The sequence below is a fragment of the Lissotriton helveticus genome, chromosome 3_1, assembly GCF_964261635.1.
Source record: "Lissotriton helveticus chromosome 3_1, aLisHel1.1, whole genome shotgun sequence".
Lineage (NCBI taxonomy): Eukaryota > Metazoa > Chordata > Amphibia > Caudata > Salamandridae > Lissotriton > Lissotriton helveticus.
The window spans coordinates 268,929,608-268,951,166 of record NC_136061.1 but is presented as its reverse complement, the minus strand read 5'-3'; positions in this window follow the sequence as shown (position 1 = coordinate 268,951,166).

Here is a 21,559-nt window from a genome sequence, read left to right as displayed (position 1 = left end):
GCTTTGGAATAGACGGTTTATTTAAGTCTTTGATTTTGGCTAGGCCAAGACAGGTAGTTTGTTGAACAGTGTCATTCAAAAATATAATTTGTTCTGGGATCATGCAGGCTCTAAACAATGATTCTATACCTTGTACATGCCATTCTTTTGAACCCCAAACACTTTTTACTTCAACATTTTTGTCCCAATAATCAAACCCAAAAGTATTCATTTGTTCAAAAAATGAGTCTGAATATATCAATTTCGTGTTTGTTAGCATGATCTTTGTCCCTGTCTTATTTGACAATTTGAAATAAAATGTTTCAGCATTACTTGTGTTGAACCCTGAAAAGTATGAATATTTGCCGTAAAAGGTTCTTGAGCTTCCTTTTGGAGGGGTCGCACAATGTTCCCATTGATTATAATTTAAAACATGTAGAAAATGGTTACCATAGTGGTTGTAACAGTACATACTATCATAATTAGTCGAACCCTGCAAATAATCATGTTTGGTAAATTTAGCAGACATCACTAAGTCAGACATCATATCATTTATGTTTTCAAAGTCCCAATCATCAGCAAATGAGCTTGGTTTTACAAAGTCACTTAACAAGATCTTGATTTGGTGTGGATATTTCAGGATTTCAACCGGACCATAAATTTCGTAGTCAGTATTGTCCCATGCTACCCCACCTGGTATAGGATTGGCTGTGAAATTGACTGAAGAAAGTTCTCTTTTCTCGACGTGTGAAGATGTGTGTGGCTTGAGGATCAAGTTGATTTTCTGACTTGCTGTGTCCATTTTAGCATATTTTCCCTCAATGAAGCGTCCCAAAGTTAGTATCATGATGAGCCAAAGTATGAGGATAAATGCACCAAAGCCCACCCAAAATTCAATCCATGGAGAAATCAGATAGGTGTCTTTCAGTTGTTTCAAAAGTTCTGTAGCTTTATCTTTAAAGGTTTTTGATGATGGCTGTGTTTTTGATTCACTTAGGTCTTCAGAGGAATCATCGAAGTTTATGAAGTAGCCGGATGCAGTTCTGTCAATCGTTCCAATTGCTTCAGGATTACTGTTTCTTGCATATTCGTTTGTTACTTCATTGTAGGTTGGTGTGTCTCTACTAAATGTTTTTATTTGGGTTGTTAGAGGTCTGAGTTCCAATGCATTGTTGCATAGTCCTTGTTGTTGTTCTGTAGGCGTTTCGAATGTGATTAGCCTCTTAGTTTGGACCTCTGTATTTGTAGCAAACCTTGGTGTTCTGCTACTTATCGGGAGTCCACTTGGCCTACTGTTTGTTATCGGCCACATGATTGTGGTTTTACCAGGTCGATGGATACAACTCGGTTCTCCTTTTTACCAGCAAGTGGCGGTAGTACAACTGATCTTGTCCCGTTGATAGACAAGACAGGAACTGCTTTTCTGTAAGAAGGCCCAAATTCCTTCTTTACCGCGATCTTTTCTCTGACTAGATCCCCGACTTTTGGAATCCAGACAGGTCTTGCTGGGACAGGTGGTGGTTCTTCAGTGGTTGTTGGCTGCTGTTTCAACTTTATGTTGCTCAGGTCTTTTCTTGTTTTGTTTAAGTCCTGTAAAATAGCCAAACGATCTTTGATATCAAAGCTTTTTTCCTTCACCACTGAAGTCTGACTGTCAAGATCTAAGACTAACATCCTAGTTCCAAACAATAATTCGTACGGACTGAATCCCTTCAGAGAATTTCTTGGCAAGTTATTTAGACTACGTTGGACACTTATTAGATGTTTGACCCACCCAGCTCCCGAACCTAATACCCTTTCCGTTATAGATAGCTTTATGCCTTGGTTTTTTTCTTTACACCATCCCGTATCCCTCAGGAAGGAAGTGAGAAGAATCCCGCTGTGCTATGCTCATTTGGTCGAGCTTTCCCCCAAGCTTGAGGGCTCAAGTGAAAACATTGGTCAGACGTAGCATGCTCCTAGCGTATATGCCATTTAGACTCGCAAATCTTTGTATAACAGTCCAGACGTCAGCCGAGTGCTGGGGATCTACATTATAAGTGGAAACTAGCCTGTATATGTTAATCGGACGCTTTGCTTTTTACTGTTGATTCTTTCTGGAGTGAAACGCCACGGTAGTATACCGTTTCTCTCGCCACTGCGATCTCTGTTGCAGTCCGGGCATTTTTTTACAAAAATGTCATGCTGCAGGCTCATGCCTGGCCACCAGTACACTGATTGTAGTTCTTCCAGAGAATCTTTTAGTTTGAGGTGTCTGAGACCCTCGCCCATATGTGCGTCTGCAATTAACAAAGTTCTCCTGTCCATGTTTGGAATTACTCTATCCCCCACTCCAGGGATTTGAGCAAAAGAGACGGAGTTTGCATCGATTATGTATGTATAATTGAGTGGATAGTTGATCGGTAGCGCTGAGCAGTCGCCTTTTGATGACGTTTTCACCGCCAGCACTGTTTCACCGTCAATGTTTTTCATTGTACGCTTTTTCCTAGCTACGGAAGCCGATTTAGTTGCTACCGCTGTGGCTGTCTCAGCCAATGAATTCCCTGCAACGTGAACGCCATCACGCTGATGACTCAGTGTATGTATCACGTGAGTCTTTGGTAGTTCTTTTTGTAACAGAACTATTTGTTCCCAAAGCAGTTTTTGCTTTATTGTTGCACCTGTGTCATCTTTGTAACCGTTTTGAATCCATTTCTGCAAATCGTTGTTATATGATTTGACGCAGTAATATGAATCGGACACTATAAGTGTCGGGAATTCGTGATCCGCATTATCTAGCGCCATTTTCAATGCTATTATTTCAGTCTGTTGTTCTGAATTAGTTTCTACTGAGTGTGTTTTTATTAATAGAGGTCTTAGTTTACCTCCGCGCCACACTTCTTTTGTAATCTCACATGTGGGGTTGTATGCTTGTTCTCCCCAAACGGAGGGTTGAGCATGTCCGTTTGTATAGATTACACAAGCGTACTGTCGTAATGGCAGAATGTCGGCCGGCAGAGGGAATATTCTTTCATATTCTAGATTTTTTAATTCCTTTAGTTCTGGATCAAAGTAGTAGTATACTTTGTCCGTTGTAATTGAATTCACCCATTGTATCCACTTTGGATTCAATGCTGTGGTTGGTAAATTACACGGGGTTGTTAATGCCTCAAAGGCTGATTCTGCTGTTATGACTGTGATGTGTCTACCGTCAGCTTTATCTTTTTCTTTAGCTATTGCTGTTTGAACTGCATGAACAATGTTTTCTTTAATGCTGAATTTCTTTTCAGCTTCTGTGTACAAGTGTGATTTGAATGCAATTGGTACCTTTTCTCCCTCGTTAGAGGTCAGGTATGTGAATCCGCATCTTCCTGGGATGACTCGCATCACAAGATTGCGTGTGTTATCACGTGTTTCTAATTTTGTTTCAATTAACATGTCTGTTTGTAAGGATCTCAGAATTTCTGTGTGTATTTGAGTCCAATTGGTTCTTTTAAAATCTGGTTTTATTAGATCATAAAGGGGTTTGACCCTTTCTGCGTAATTTGCAATGTATGTTCTTCCGAAATTTAGGAAGCCTAGAATTGACTGTAGGTTTTTTAGTGTTCTAGGTGCTTGGAGTACGGCACATTTCTCTAGGAAATTGTCAGCCAGGCTTTTGCCTTCACGTGATAATTCATATCCTAAGAACAGGACTGTTAGATGGGCAATTCTAGATTTTTTAAAGTTGAATTTGTAACCCTCTGCTGCGAATCCAAGTATTATGGTGTTCACTCTCTTCAAGTGAGTATCCAAGTCATCATCTGTTAGGTATATGTCGTCGACATAAGATAATGCCTCTTCATCATATGTTTGTAATAATTCTGTTACTCTCGCTGAGAATAATCCTGGGCTGTTCTCGAACCCTTGGGGGAACCGACAGAATTGTTTTTGAGCGCCATTTATTGAGAACGCAGACAAATATCTGCTCTCTGGTGCTATATTTTGACAGAAGAATCCATTAGAGATGTCTAATGTTGTTTTGTATTTTTTGCGCACTATGTTATTCATTAGTGCTGCACTATGCTAGTTTTGTACTGCAAAAGTTTTGCAACATGAGTTAAGGTGTCTGTAATCCAAAACTAGACGATATGAATTGTCTGGTTTGGAGACAGGAAACAAAGGGTTGTTCATTTGTGAGGTGCAAGTTTCAATCACCCCCTGGTATTCTAATTGGTCTAGGATTTCTTTTACCTGTTTTTTAGCTTCTTGCTTAATTGGGTACTGTCTTTGTGCAGTAGGTTGTGTTTTTAACTGGATTTTGTGAGGAGGAGAATCCTCATCCCATCCTACATGATTTTTATATAAAGCAGGAGCTTGAGCTACTGCCCACTTTCTAGCAAGTGTGTATTTTTTATGAATTGGGATATGATTTGAGAAGGCAGGCATAATTATTTCTTCGCCATGAGGGCAGTCCCTGACAAACTCTGGTGGCCAGTCTTTTTCAGCTAGAAGGATGTCATTGCCCTTGGAGAGATTATCCCAAAATAGTCCCCTTATTTTTCTTGTCTTATCCCCCTCTATACGTAATGTTATTTCATATATTTTGTGAGGTTTGCTAACTCTGGTGTCTGCAGTTTCCACTTGAAGGTATTCATTCGTGTCCACTGTCTCCAGATGATTCATAAGGACTCTGCGAGCTATGCTCACTTCTGCTGCGCTGTCTAGCATTGTCTGAGCCCAATCTCCGTTTTTCAGCTGTGTCCTCAGTATTCTCGGCATTGTTGAATACTTTAATACTGGCTACCTTCTTTTTTGGAAATTGTAATTTCTTATTTGGATGAGCAGGTTCCTTGTCTTTTGGACTTGACGTGCCCTTCCCTGGGTTCCGATCGTCCTCTTCTTTCCGATTTCTGTGAGGAAGTCTGAAAAGATTGAGAGGGACGTGTATCAAAATCTTGATATCTATCCGTTTTTTTTATATTATCCCTATTTCTAAGGTTGTATTTTTTCCCAGAGGGCTCACTTTGGGGAGACCTGTGTCCTTGGTTTGGAGATTTTTCTCTCCGCCGAGGAGACCTTCCTCTGGGCTGGAATCTCTTTTCTTTCGGATTGGATTGTTTGTTTCCATCCCAGTTCTTCTTTTGTGATGTTAAAATATTTTTAATAAATATTTTTTCAGGACTTTCAATCTGTTGGGGTTTTACTGGTATTTCACCTAAACTATCTCTACCTAGTTCCTCATAGGATTTCTCTATGATTCTGGCAATTTCAGCTGGTTGGTCTGCTATATCTGTTTCTTTTAACCTCTGGCGGATCGCCACGTTTGCTGCTTCTCCCTTTATATTGGCTAGTAATATAGCCGAGACCTGCTTGAAGTCTTTCAGTAATTTCATACCAAGAGTTAAAGCGGGTTCTGGACCGTATTCGTCTTGAATTTGTTTTAGCACATCTGGTATTACCGAGATGGATGGAACACCATGCGTTTTTGTGTAGATGGAAGCAAAGACTGTACCCCAAGTGTCACAGTCCTCCACGTGTGGTGCGATTCCCATTGGAAGACAGATAGTCAGAATCCTGTGTTTATCCACAGGAGTGGTGTCTGGAAACACCGCCTCTATTTGGGTGATTTTTTGTGCTAACCAGAACGGTATTTGTTCCCTTTTAGCTGGTACCTTACCTAGGCAGGACTGTATGTTCTGTGGTGTAATTTTATTTGTGTTCCCCTGATGAGGGGTCAGCTGTGGAATTTTAATTGCTGGTTGGATTGTTGAAGTCCGCATTACATATTGGACTAATTGTCTATGTATTTTTATTAATTGTTTTAATTGTATTAAAAGATTTGCTGCAGACATCCCTTCGATGTCTGGATGTGGTGTGTATCCGGCTAGGACCGGCCACGTTGCTCCTGGTCTACCTAATGGACCGAGCCTGGTGATGTGATTGTTGTGTTTTAGGGCGCCATTAAACAAGAGCAGGTGCTCTTGAAATTTAAGTGGTACTTCCACCTCCTCGAAAGGAGTGTATTCTTCAGGAGGTTCCTCTGTTTTGTAATGGTGGAAGACCTTTGTTACAGCGTTTGCTGCAGGAAAGTGTATCCATGAATAGAACACCTCTGTCTGCCGATATTCGTGTGCCTCTATTACGAATATGACTGTGCCACCTCTAGGTGTCAGTCCATTTTCTATAAGTTTTAAAGTTATAGATTTCCTTGTGTTGACCGGGATGAGTATTAAATCCGGGTCAGCTTCTTGCATAGTATTATCAGCTGCTACGAGTTCAGCTGCTACTCTAGCTATCTCTCTTTCTTCTTCAGTCTCTGACATTCTACTGTCAGGAAGGTTATTTTGTTTGTTTGCAGATCAGGTTTCTTATGGAAGCAAAGATTAGATGCACAATATTTTGGAACAGTGTATCCTTCAACGTTGACTAAACCAAGGACCATACATAGGAGTTTCCTCCTGCGAGGTTTGGCGGATATGACCTTTCACCCACTCCAGACGTCTTTGGAGTATTATGGGAAAAAAGGGGTCTGAGTGAAAAAGCACGACTGAGTTACTCTAATGTCTTGCGTTAATTTTATCGCCTTTCCAAACGTTGGGCGCCATGTAGTGTAGTTCCTATTATCCCAATAGGCTCTGCGCATTGGAATAATACCTTCAATAGTATAGCCTAGACCAGACGTTAACTAGGTCTTCTATTGTCGATATTAGACTTAAAGTTTTGGGTTTGCCAGCTAGCTCAGAGTTCACTAGAAAGTTTCTCGAATAGGCAAGGAGGAGTTGAACCTCCCTGGATAGACAAGAAGGGATTTAGTTTCTGACAACCATAGAACATGACAACTTTGCTCTCCCCTAATCAAGAGTGTATCTCTAGAGTCGTGTGAAAACAAAAGACAACTTATTTTACTCAGTCAGTACGTGCATTCTTAGTCTCACAAGATTGTAGAGAAAAGGAAGAGACGGGCGTGCTCAATAAAAGATGTTATTTATTGATCAGTCTCTTTTCTCGTACAAGAGAAATGGATCGATATTATCGCAATACTTATGGTTAAGTAAAGGGCATACAATAAAAGCAGAAGTATAAAATAATACTGTAAAACATTTATATGGTTTCTAAGCCATATGCAGGTTTAAAATGGATAAAATAGTTATATACATACATACATTTGACTAATCGTACTCAACTGGTGTTTCTAACTACGCCTACCCCGATGTACCTGACCTAAGCCTAATACGTGGGCGGGAATAGAAAGTAACAGTTTAAGTTAAGTTTGTTTTGCCAAGTGACTGACTCAAGAATTCTCTGTGAGGGGTTATTCAGTTCTGTTCCTGAAATTTAGGATGAATGAGGGATGGTATCTCTCGTCTCTGGTCTCGATATTCCAGGCTGCCTGCGAGGGCTACCCGGAAGCGCCGGAGCTGGATTTCTCGGCAGGAGAAAGCAGCGTCTCGTTCTCAGCGCGTCAGGAAGGCGGGGCTGCGCCAGCGGGGTCTGCTCTGCTCTGGGCTTCGGCAAGTCTGGCTGCTCCGATCTCGTCACCACCGCGTGTGTTTGCTTAAGGCAATACCGGTAATATTTATACCTGTAAGGTGCCGAGATTGACGTAAGGATGGACATAGATACGTCAATAAGGATGTCATACGACTTGGTCGTTAGCACATTCTTTTGCTGAAGTTCTCGATGAAATCAAAACAATGGCCGCAGGGTTTTTCCCGGGGTGTCATAGGTTTGATTTGTTTTGAGAACTCCGTATGCCTTATCAGGGGCTGGAGGAATATCGCTTGTCTAATTAGATGGCAAGCGTTATGACATAATCAGATAACACGTTCCTGTGCCGTGGTGTGGCTTAATCAGATAACGGTTTCTGCATCATGGGATGGCTGCTAGTTAACTTGTTAACCAGAACAGGGTCAGGAATAGGGGGATCGATACAGAACCTATAGGAATACATCACAAAACAATCAATGAATCCCCGAGTTCAATTCTCATGTGGTGTATACATACAGTATGTCAGCACAGTCTGACAACTTGGACAGTATCATTGTACTAAAGATAAAATCTGGCCTGGGCTGCCATGTAGTGTGAATCATTTACAACATATGGCAAGCAAATTATGTCCTACAATTGGGGTGTAAGTGAGAGTTACATAGTAGATAAACATTTACAAAACATTTGAAAAACAATCAATGAATCCCCGAGTTCAATTCTCATGTGGTTTATACATACAGTAACTTAGCGTAGTTTGACAATTTGGACAAAACTATAGATGACCGGTGTGGGGAACGAAAAGGATTAATCTGGCAAGCAACAAGAGCATAGTTCATTGCAATTTTAGCAAATTAACATTTTGGTGATATGGCCAGTGAGGTTGCAGTACACGGGCACATATTCAAATACAGTTTGCATATAACACGAGAACCTAGGACTGACATAGGTAATGGGTGTTCGATGTCTACCCTGCCAATTCTAATAGAGATGTGTCATGTACTCTATGCTAGATTTGAAGGCAAGTGATGAACATCACAGTGGATGGAGATGATGTTATTACACATGTGATCCTGGTCACAACGGTGTGACATGTTAGATGGTGTGTGTATAGACCAATTAATCATGTGGGGCTGGCCCTTATAACAGACCCATTTGTTTGGCTATCTCCTCATGTTCATTCTGACCGTTAGCCACCGACTTTAGAACATGTATCCATTTGCATTCCTTTAGATTTGGGGCCAACGCTGTGGAGCCCCATCTCGGGTTAGCATTGATCTTTTCCACCACCCTCCATCTTAAGCTTTCTGGTGCGTGATTGAGACTTGAAAAGTGTTCCACCAGTGGGGCTCCCTGGACTTACACCTGATCTTACTCATGTGTTGCAAGACTCACATTTTGACTTTTTGGGTGGTCTGACCAATGTATGGTTTGTTGCAGGGACACAGGATGATGTATATGAGATTTGTGGTGTTGCAGTTCGTCACTGAGGGTAATTTGTAAGTTCTGTTCAGGTGCACAAAGGTTTGGCCCTCCATGCAAAGCGGACAGGCTTTACATGTGCCACATTTGAAATGTGCCAAAATGGGTGGGAGTCCCAGATGGTCCCGTAAGCCTGGTAGTTTCCGAGATTCAAGGTAAGCTTTGACAACACTGTCTTTTACATTCCGTCCTCTTTTGAAAGTGAAAAGGGTGTTTTCTTCTGCGTTCAGCTCTGGTGCAACCAGACTCCAATACTTCATGACGATTTTCTTTATGCTGTTGCTCTTGGAATGGAAGGGGGTGACACATACTAAGTTGTCAGTGGCCTGTTTCTTTTCCTTGGGTGTCAATACATGGTCTCTGGGGCAATACCAAGCCCTCTTCTTGGCACGTTTTAGTAGCCCAAACGGGTAACCACGTTCACGTAAACGTTTAGTTAGTACGTCCGTTTTTCTAAAGAAATCCTCCTTTTTAGTGCAGTTTCTCCTCATTGTCAGATACTGCCCATAGGGCAGGTTGTCACGCAGGTTTCTGGGGTGGTGTGATTCATATTTTAACAGAGTGTTCTTCTCTGTCGGCTTTCTGTAGAGGTCACAATAGATCAGACCATTGTCCACTCTGAATGTTAGGTCCAGAAAGTCTATGCTGTGACGGTTGTAGTTTATCGTAAATTGTATATCGCCGCTTCTTTCATTGAGCCATCTGAAGAAGCTTTGAAGATGGGATTATGTGCCCGACCAGACCATAATCACATCACCTATATATTTCTTCCAGACAGCTATGGACTCGATGAAAGGGTTCTCAGGTGTGTACAGATGTTGTTCTGCATAGCTGTCCATGTAGATATTAGCCAGGCTTGGTGCATAAGTTGCGCCCATGGCTACTCCCTTACATTGGAAGTAGAATTATTGCTTAAAAAAAAGTAATTCTTTTTCATGGCGATTTCTAGAAGGTTAATCAGGAAGCCGGTGGGGATCCAGTGTGGTGATGGACGTCTATCTAGTGTTGCACGGATGACTTCTATCACCTTACTCTGAGGTATGGAGGTGTAGAGTGAACTGATATCCAGTGTTACCATGAATTGTGTTGTATTATCGTAGGGCTTGTTTTTCTAGCAGTTGTATAATGTGCATAGAATCACGCACAAAAGACTTTGTTTGTGCGACCAATGGTTGTAGGAAATAGTATATGAATTGGTTTGCCGGTTCCAAGACTGAACCACAGCCAGAAATAATTGGTCTTCAGGGTGGTTTCTCCAAGCGTTTGTGCACTTTGGGTAAATAGTAAATGGTAGGAATACGTGGTGCCTTCTTGCTCAAGAATTCCTTTTCAGGTATACTCAAGAATCCTTCATTGACACCTTCCTCCGTAAGTCTCTCTATGAGTAACTTGATACTTAACGTAGGGTCCCTCGGTGTTGTTTAATAACTTTCTCGTACACTCAATTGTTGTTCAATTTCCTCGGCGTAGTCACAGGTGTTTTGTACCACCACCACTCCACCCTTGTCTGCGGCTTTCACGACAATAGAGGGGTTCTCACACAGCCCCTTCAGTGCAAGTTTTTCTTTTTTGGTTACATTACGTCTAATGTATTGTCTCTCTTCCAGTGATGTGATACAAAAGGGGATGATAGATGAAGCGTTTGAGCAAATCAAACACTCACCCCCAGTCAACTGATCTGGGTTTAATCCATCACTATTCTTTAGCTCACTCCGCCACCCCAGTTCAGACATGGCCATATGCAAATCCGTCTGACCCTGTGCCTCATGGGAACAGTCCAGCCCGAACTGCCAAGCCATGTCTTGTGATGTATTCCTATAGGTACTGTATCGATTCCCCTATTCCTGACCCTGGTTTGGTTAATAATTAACTAGCAGCCATCCAACGGTGCAAGAACCGTTATCTGATTAAGCCACACCACGGCACAGAAGCGCGTTATCTGATTAGGTCATAACGCATGCCATCTAATTAGACAAGCGATATTCCTCCAGCCCCTGATAAGGCATACGGAGTTCTCAAAACAAATCAAACCTACAGCGACCTGGGAAATTCCCATAACCATTGTTTTGATTTCACCGAGAACTTCAGCAAAAGAATGTGCGAACGAGCCCGTTCATATGACATCCTTATTGACGTATATATGTCCATCCTTACGTCAATCTCGGCACCTTTCAGGTATAAATATTACCGACATTGCCTTAAGCAAACACATGCGGTGGTGACGAGATCGGAGCAGCGAGACGTGCTGAGGAGCCCAGCAGAGAGCGAAGCCCACAGGCGCTGCCCCGCCTTCCTGACGCGCTGAGAACGAGACGCTGTCTTTCTCCTGCCGAGAAATCCAGCTCCGGCGCTTCCATGCAGCCCTCGCAGGCAGCTGGAATATCAAGACCTGGGATAAGAGATACCAGCCCTCCATCATTCTAGATCTCAGGTACAGAACTGAATAACCCCTTGCAGAGAATTCTCGAATCAGTCCCTTGGCAAAACAAACTTAACTTAAACTGCTACTTATCTACTCCCGCCCACGTATTAGGCTTAGGTCAGGTACATTGGGGTAGGCGTGGTTAGAAGCACCAGTTGAGTACGATTAGTCAAATGTATATATGTATGTATCTATTTTATCCATTTTAAAGTATCATATGGCTCAGAAACCATATCAATGCTTTTACAGTACTATTTTATAATTCTGTCTCTACTGTATGCACTTTACTTAACTACAAGTATTGCAATAATAGCGATTCATTTCTCTTGTATAAGAAAAGAGACTGATCAATAAATAACATCTTTTATTGAACCACGCCCATCTCTTATTTCTCTACAAACTGGTGAAACTAAGAATGCACGTACTGACTGAGTAAAATAAGTTGTCTATTGTTTTCACACGACTCTAGAGATACACTCTTGATTAGGGGAGAGCAAAGTTGTCATGCTCTATGGTTGTCAGAAACTAAATCTCTTCTTGTCTATCCAGGGAGGTTAAAATCCTCCTTGTCTATTTGAGAAAGTTTCTAGTGAACTCTGAGCTAGCTGGCAAACACAAACCTTTAAGTCTAATATCGTCGGTAGAAGACCTAGTTAACCTCTGCCCTAGGTCTATACTATTCAGTGCTTAATTTGTAAAATATGAAGTGCAGGTGCTCACATTTTTTAGGAGGCCGCACCCCCTTCCCCAGCTCCGCCCACAACCTCCAGTGGCTGCACCCACTTCCTTGTTTGACCTCCACCCACATCCACAAGCCTAAACACATTAGTGCTACCTCCTCACTTGAGTTTCGCAAGGAGCTGAAGACCTAGTTCTTCACATAAGCACATCAAAGACCTAACCTGATTAGTGCGCTATGCGAATCAATATAACATATTGTAACATTTGAGAACCTTATGGCAACAACTTTAAAGTGAACTCAAATTAGAAAATGTGTGTGAACTCAAACTTTATCATTCGTAGGTTCATTTGAGGGCCCGAGGCAGCTTTATAGACTAAAGAGAATGTGCTTGTACTGTGCTGTTTAAAAGAAAGAAAAGTATGAAGGAAAGAATACATCAAAGAAGACAGCAACAAATTCAGGCAGGAAGGTGACTAATGGAATGAGGAATTAAATGAGTAATGGATAAAGAAGGAGGAAATAAGGAAATAACGTGAAAGGAAGAAATGAAGGGATAGAAGGAATGAGGGAGAAAGGAAGTGGATGATGTGTGATGGATGAATAGAAAGAATAAAAGAAATGAGGAAGAAAAGCAGAAGGAAGTGTTGAAGGTAAGAAAATAAGAAATTAAAGAAGGGATGAAGGATGACCAGGAAAAAAGAAAGTATGGAATGAAAGGAGGAAGAAGGAAGAAATGCACCAAGGAAGGGAGGATGGGGAATGGATGAGGGTGTAAGGAAGCAAGAATAGAAAGAGGAAAGGAGGCATGGCTGGAGGTGCTTCAGAGACACCTGAAGGCCGGCTGACGTTATTTGAGACACAGACAGACAGTGGAAACTATAGAGGACCGTTTACAGACACTCAGAGACCGACAGCCCAGTCAGGCACAGAGTATAGTCATACACAGGCAGACCCAGGTAACTAGACAGTTTACTGATTCTCCGAGGACCACAGCACAGTCAGACACAGACAGACAGAGTTAACTAGACAGTTTACAGACACTCCGAGATACACAGCAGGGTGAGAGACAGGCAGACATTACTAGAATGTTTACAGATACTCTGAGACCCACAGTATGGTCGGACACAGACAGAGGTAACTAGACAGTTTGCAGACACTCCGAGATACACAGCAGGGTGAGAGACAGGCAGACATTACTAGAATGTTTACAGATACTCTGAGACCCACAGTATGGTCGGACACAGACAGAGGTAACTAGACAGTTTGCAGACACTCCGAGATACACAGCAGGGTGAGAGACAGGCAGACATTACTAGAATGTTTACAGATACTCTGAGACCCACTGCACGGTCATACAGTTAGATACTGTCAGTTTACTCACACTCAGAGACCCACAGCACTGTCAGACACCGACAGACAGAGGTAAGTAGACCGGGTCCAATCAGCATTTCATCCTTCTGAGGACGATAAAATGAGTCTCATTGAGTTGGGTAACAATAAACATCGATGTTATTCAGCACCAAGATACCCAAGGGTGAACGTGTGCCTAACAAATACGCATGTTATGTTAGGTTACGTTATGTCATTTGTGTTGGTGTGTTTGCAGGGTGCTTTAGCTCGAGGCACAGATGGTAAATAAGACCCCGAGAGAGGGTGCGCCCGAGGTAGTGAGACACACAGAGGAGCCCACGGGGTGGAGAGGCAGAGACAGAGCGAGGAGCAGAGAGAGTTTCCAACAAAGATAGGAGGAGAGAGGGGGGTCCAAAGCACGACGTTTTATTGATGGGAGATAAAGAAAGAGAGGAGACTGGAAGAGATAAGGCGATGGACACATGGACAGAGCTCCAGACAGACTGACAGAGGCTCCGACAGCTGCTCTAAAATCAGGTCTCACAAAGCCCAGAAATGCTACTGGCTGCGTACCTCGCTGCACAGTGTACGTACCTCACCCGCTATTCCCTTTGTACCTCAGAGTGCTGCCCCTGTACACGACCCTGCTGGTCACAGCGCTGCTCCTGCTCGCCTCTCGGCGCTATCCTCTGAGTGTTACCCACCGTACCTCTCATGTGTGTCACAGCACAGGCTCCCTGTGCTCAGCCCACAGGACTATTGCATATAAATACCTCACATCCGCTGTACCTCACAGCGTGGTACTGCTGCGCTTCTCGGCTATCGCCCACCATTGTTCTTTCAGTGTGTACTAGGTTTGTGTGTCTCACGCCAGTCCGAAACAAATAGCCACTACTGCCCACTGCAGTGCACTTCTGGCAACAAAACATGATGGTGATGATCAAACCAGGCAGGGGATCAAAACAACCTCATGATCAGTGAAGTGACAATCAACAAAAATAAACGTAAACCAGTAGGCCTCACCAGGCTCGCCTGCGCAGCTTTATTATTTTTTCATTCATGATCAGATTTGGCCGGCGGCCTACGCTGTCTATCCCAGATCATGATAACTAATCAACAATTATGATTACAAAAAAAACAGCAATCCTGCGCCGGCGGCCCCCAGGCCCTGCCTTGCCTCACCTGCGCAGTTTTATTTATTTAAATCGCGATGATTCGGACGCCGGCGCCGGCCTACCCCCAGGGCAGGCCATCTTGTCCAGGCACTGCTCGTAGCAGTGGTAGGTAGGCCAATCAGGATGATTTTAAAAACCTGACTGGCCACCACCAGTAAATTAATTAATCACTGTAAGGGCGCCAGGCCCTGCCTCGCGAGTCGCGCCTCGCCCTCACCTGCTGATCGCTCCCAACTCCGAGTCCAGCAACTTTGGGCGGCGAATACCAGATACTCGGCGAGGGCCAGGGAGAGGTGCGGGTATGCTCAGGCGGGCAGAGAAAATGCGCGTGCAATGCATTCAATTGCATGCAATCTGCGCAAGCGTCGCTTCCTCTGGCGCGCATAACCCCAACCCCCGCAGCAAAGCCCTACCCTGGCCCCTGTAACAACACTCGGCAGTGTCCCGCCCACTGGGGCCCTGATCCGCGCCGCGGCCGGGAACTCTTGAAGAGAGAGTAAAGTTTAAACTGGGAGCAGCAGGCACGTGACCTCACCGACACAGCAGTAAGTACTGCCTGTGCATGCATCATCGAAGTGAATCAACAAGTTTGGCACAACACTGACAGCAGTAGCACAGCAGCGCCACGCTCTCTGTGTGTGCCAGAGTCACCAGTCAGTGCGTAGTGACACGCACGAGTCACGACTTTAAAAAAATTAAATTCTAAGGCAGGAGGACAGGTGCACTTAATGCCGCGTGATAGACCCGGCCCCCATAATTAAGTGCCGGTGCTGAGCACCGGCAGGCTCCGGCTCAAATTAAGCCCTGATACTATTGAAGATATTATTCCAATTCGCAGAGCCTATTGGGATAATAGGAACTACACTACATGGTGCCCAACCGTTTGGATAGGCGATAAAACTAACGCAAGACATTAGAGTAACTCAGTCGTGCTTTTTCACACAGAACCCCTTTTTTCCCATAATACTCCAAAGACGTCTGGAGTGGGTGAAAGGTCATATCCGCCAAACCTCGCAGGAGGAGACTCCTATGTATGGTTCATGGTTTACTCAACGTTGAAGGATACACTGTTCCCAGATATTGTGCATCTAATCTTTGTTTCCATAGAAACCTGATCTGCAAACAAACAGAATAACCTTCTTGACAATAGTATGTCAGAAGCTGAAGAAGAAAGGGAGACAGTTAGACTAGCAGCTGAACTCCTAGAAGCAGATAATACTCTGCAGCAAAATGACCCGGATATAATACTCATCCCGGTCAACATAAGAAAATCTATAACCCTAAAGCTTATAGAAAATGGACTGACACCAAGAGGTGGTACAGTCATATTCGTAATTGAGGCACACGAATATCGGCAGACAGAGGTATTGTATTCATGGATAAACTTTCCAGCAGCAAACGCTGTAACAAAGGACTTCCACTATTACAAAATAGAGGAACCTCCTAGTGAGTACACTCCTTTCGAGGAAGTGGAAATACCACTCAAATTCCAAGAGCACCTGCTCTTGTTTAATGGCGCCCTAAAACATAATAATCACATCACCAGGCTCGGTCCACTAGGTAGACCAGGAGCAACGTGGCCGGTCCTAGCCGGATACACACCACATCCAGACATTGAAGAAATGCCTGCACCAGAACTTTTAGCACAGCTAAAACAATTAATAAAAATACATAGACAATTAGTCCAATATGTAATGCGGACTTCAACTATCCAACCACAGTTGACCAGTCATCAGGGGAACACAAATAAAATTAAACCACAGAACATACAGCCCTGTCTAGGTAAAGTACCCGCAAAACGGGAACAAATTCCTTTCTGGCTAGCACAAAAAATAACTCAAATAGAGGCAGTGTTTCCAGATACCACCCCTGTTGAGAAACATAGGATTCTGACTATCTGTCTTCCAATGGGAATCGCACCATATGTGGAGGACTGTGACACTTGGGGAACAGTCTTTGCTTCCATTTACACAAAAACACATGGTGTACCATCCATGTCAGTAATACCAGATGTGCTAAAACAGATTCAAGATGAATACGGTCCAGAACCCGCTTTAACTCTCGGTATGAAATTACTGAAAGACTTCAAGCAGGTCTCTGCAATATTATTAGCCAACATAAAGGGAGAAGCAGCAAATGTGGCGATTCGCCAGAGGTTAAAAGAGACAAATATAGCAGACCAACCATCTGAAATTGCCAGAATCATAGAAAAATCCTATGAAGAACTAGGAAGAGATAGTTTGGGTGGAATACCAGTGAAACCCCAACTAGTTGAAAGTCCTGAAAAAGTATTTATAAAAAATAATTTAAACACTCAAAAAAAGAGCTGGGATGGAAATAAACAATCCAATCCTAAAGAAAAAAGATTCCAGTCCAGAGGAAGGTCTCCTCGGCGGAGAGAAAGATCTCCCGACCAAGGACGCAAGTCTCCCCAAAGGGAGCCCTCTGTGAGAAAATACAACCTTAGAAATAGGGATAATATAAAGAAACCTGATAGATATCAAGATATTGATACACGTCCCTCTCAATCTTTTCAGACTTCCTCGCAGAAATCGGAAAGAAGAGGACGATCAGAACAAATGGAAGAGCACGTCAAGTCCAAAGACAGAGAACCCGCTCATCTGAATAAAAAATTACAATTTCCAAAAAAGAAGGTAGCCAGTATTAAAGTAATCAACAATGCCGAGAATACTGAGGACACAGCTGAAAAACGGAGAATGGGCTCAGACAATGCTAGACAGCGCAGCAGAAGTGAGCATAGCTCGCAAAGTCCTTGAATCATCTGGAGACAGTGGACACGAATGAATACATTCAGGTGGAAACTGCAGATACCAGAGTTAGCAAACCTCATAAAATATATGAAATAACATTGCGTATAGAAGGGGATAAGACTAGAAAAATAAGGGGACTATTTTGGGATAATCTGTCCAAGGGCTATGACATCCTTCTAGCTGAACGAGACTGGCCTCCAGAGTTTGTCAGGGAGTGCCCACATGGCGAAGAAATAATTAGGCCTGCCTTCTCAAACCATATTCCAATTCATAAAAAATATACACTTGCAAGAAAGTGGGCAGTAGCACAAGCCCCTGCCTTATATAAAACTCATGTGGGATGGGATGAGGACTCTCCTCCTCACAAAATCCAGTTAAAATCACAACCTACTGCACAGAGGCAGTACCCGATTAAGCAAGAAGCTAAAAAACAGGTAAAAGAGATCCTAGATCAACTTGAATACCAGGGGGTGATTGAAACTTGCACCTCACAAATGAATAATCCTTTGTTTCCTGTCTCTAAGCCAGACAATTCATATCGTCTTGTTTTGGACTACAGACACCTTAACTCATGTTGCAAAACATTTGCAGTACAAAACTCGCATAGTGCTGCACTAATGAATAACATAGTGCGCAAAAAATACAAAACCACATTAGACATTTCTAATGGATTCTTTTGTCAAAATATAGCACCAGAGAGCAGATATTTTACGGCGTTCTCAATAAATGGCACGCAAAAGAATTTCTGTCGTTTGCCCCAGGGGTTCAAGAACAGCCCAGGATTATTCTCAGCGAGAGTAACAGAATTACTACAAACATATGATGACGAGGCATTATCTTATGTCGACGACATCTATCTAACAGATGATGACTTGGATACTCACTTGAAGAGAGTGAACACCATAATACTTGGGTTCGCAGCCGAGGGTTACAAATTCAATTTTAAAAAGTCAAGAATTGCCCATCTAACAGTCCTGTTTTTAGGATATGAACTATCAAGTGAAGGCAAAAGCCTGGCTGACATTTTCCTAGAGACATGTGCTGTAATCCAAGCACCTAGAACACTGAAAAACTTACAATCAATTCTAGGCTTCCTAAACTTCGGAAGAACTTACATTATAAATTATGCAGAGAGAATTAAACCTCTCTATGATCTAATAAAACCAGATTTTAAAAGAATCAATTGGACTCAAAAACACACAGAAATTTTGAGATCGTTACAAACAGATATGTTAGTTAAAACAAAACTACAAACACGTGACAACACACGCAACCTTGTGATTCGAGTCATCCCAGGAAGATGCGAATTCACATACCTGACCTCTAATGAGGGAGAGAAGGTACCAATAGCATACAAATCACATTTGTACACAGAAGCTGAAAAAAGGTACAGCATTAAAGAAAATATTGTTCATGCGGTTCAAACAGCTGTAGTAGAAGCAAAATACCAAGCAGACGGTAGACAGGTTACAGTCAGAACAGCAGAATCAGCTTTTGAGGCATTAACAACACCATGTAATTTACCGACAACTGCACTGAATCCAGAATGGAAACAATGGGTAAATTCTGTTGATACAGACAAAGTAAAATACTATTTTGACCCAGAAATGAAAGAATTAAAATATCTAGAATATGAAAGAGAATACCCTCTGCCAATCGACATTCTGCCTTTACGACAGTACGCCTGTGTAATATATACAGACGGGTATGCTCAACCCTCAGTTTGGGTAGAGCTGGCTTACAACGCCACATGCGAAATTGTAAAAGAAGTGTGGCGCGGAGGTAAATTAAGACCTCTACTTACAAAAACACACTCAGTGGAAAATAATTCAGAATAACAAACGGAAATAATTTCATTAAAAATGGCGCTAGATAATGCCGATCGCGAATTCCCGACACTTATTGTGTGCGATTCGTATTACTGCGTCAAAACGTACAATAATGATTTGAAGAAATGGATTCAAAACGGTTACAAAGATGACACAGGTGCCACAATAAAGCAGAAAGCACTTTGGGAACAATTAGTTCTTTTAAAGAAAGAACTACCAAAAACTCACGTGATACATTCACTGAGTCATCAGCGTGATGGCGTTCACGTTGCAGGGAATTCATTGGCTGAGACAGCCACAGCGGGAGCAACTAAACCGGCGTCCATAGCTACAAAAAAGCGTACAGTAAAACACATTGACGGTGAAACTGTGCTGGCGGTGAAAACGTCATCAAAAGGCGACTGCTCAGCATTACCGATCAATTATCCACTCAATTATACATACATAATCGATGCAAACTCAGTCCCTTTTGCTCGAATCCCTGGAGTGGGGGATAGAGTAATTCCAAACACAGACAGGAGAGGCTTGTTAATAGCAGACGCACATATGGGTGAGGGTCTCAGACACCTTAAGCAAAAAGATTCTCTGGAAGAATTACAATCAGTGTACTGGTGGCCAGGCATGAGCCTGCATCATCACATTTTTGTAAAAAACTGCCCAGACTGCAATAGAGATCGCAGTGGCGAGCGGGGAGGACTATTGCCATGGCATTTTACTCCAGATAAACAACAACAATAAGAAAGCACCCGTCATGAAAAAAGCGCTATATTAACATAAAAAGACTAATTTTCACTTATAATGTAGACCCCAACGCTCGGCTGACGTCTGGACTGTTATAAAAGGATTTGCAAGTCTATAATGGCATATACGCTAGGAGCATGCTACGTTTTGACTAATGTATTCCTTTTAGCCCTCAAGCTTATGGGGAAGCATAGCCAAATGAGCATTGCATAGCGGGACTCTTCTCACTTCCTTCCTGAGGGATATGGGATGGTGTAAAGAAAAAACCAAGACATAAAGCAATCTATAACGGAAAAGGTATTAGGTTCGGGAGCTGGGTGGGTCAAACATTTAATAAGTGTCCAACGTAGTCTAAATAACCTGCCAAGGAATTCTCTGAAAGGGTTCAGTCCGTACGAACTATTGTTCGGGACTAGAATGATGATCAAAGATCGTTTGGCTATTTTACAGGACTTAAATGAAACAAGAAAAGACCTGAGCAACATAAAGCTGAAACAACAGCCAACAACCACTGAAGAGAAACCACCAGTCCCAGCAAGGCCTGTCTGGATTCCAAAAGTCGGGGATCTAGTCAGAGAAAAGATCGCGGTAAAGAAGGAATTTGGGCCTTCTTACAGAAAAGCAGTTCCTGTCTTGTCTATCAACGGGACAAGATCAGTAGTACTACCGCCCCTTGCTGGTAAAAAGGAGAACCGAGTTGTATCCATCGACCTGGTTAAACCACAATCATGTGGCCGATAACAAACAGTAGGCCAAGTGGACTCCCAAGAAGTAGCAGAACACCAATGTTTGCTACAAATACAGAGGCTCAAACTGGAAGACTGATCACCTTTGGAAAATCTACAGTGAATCAACAAGGACTATGCAACAAAGCAATGGAACTTGAACCTCTTAAAACCCAAATTAAAACTTTTCATCAAGAAACAACAACCTATGATGATGTAACTGCAGACTTTGCTAATGAAAGAAAGCAAAATCCAAAAGCAATTGGAACAATTGACAGAACAGCATCCGGCTACTTCATCAACTTCGATGATTCATCTGAAGACCTGAGTGAAGCAAAGAAACAGCCATCAGCAAAAACTTTTAAAAACAAAGCTAAAGAACTTTTGCAACAGCTGAAAGAAACCTATCTGATTTCTCCATGGATTGAATTTTGGGTGGCCTTCGGTGCATTTATCCTCATTCTTTGGCTCATCTTAGTACTATGCTTGGGACATTTCATTGAAGGAAAATATCCTAAAATGGACACAGCAAGCCAGAAAATCAACTTGGTCCTTAAACCACACACATCTTCACACATCGAGAAAAGAGAACTTTCTTCAGTGAACTTCACAGCCAATCCTATACCAGGCGGTGTAGCATGGGACAAAACTGATTATGAAATCTATGGTCCGGTTGAAATCCTGAAGTATCCACACCAATTCAAGATCTCATTGAGTGACTTTGTAAAACCGAGCTCATTTGCTGATGATTGGGACTTTGAAAGTATTAATGATAAGTATTAATGATATGATGTCTGATCTTGTGATGTCTGCTAAATTCACAGAACATGATTATTTGCAGGGTTCGTCTAATTATGATCAGATGTTCTGCTATAACCACTATGGTAGCCATTATCTACATAAATCTGCACAGCCTAGAAATGTTTTGAATTATAACCAATGGGAACATTGTGCTAC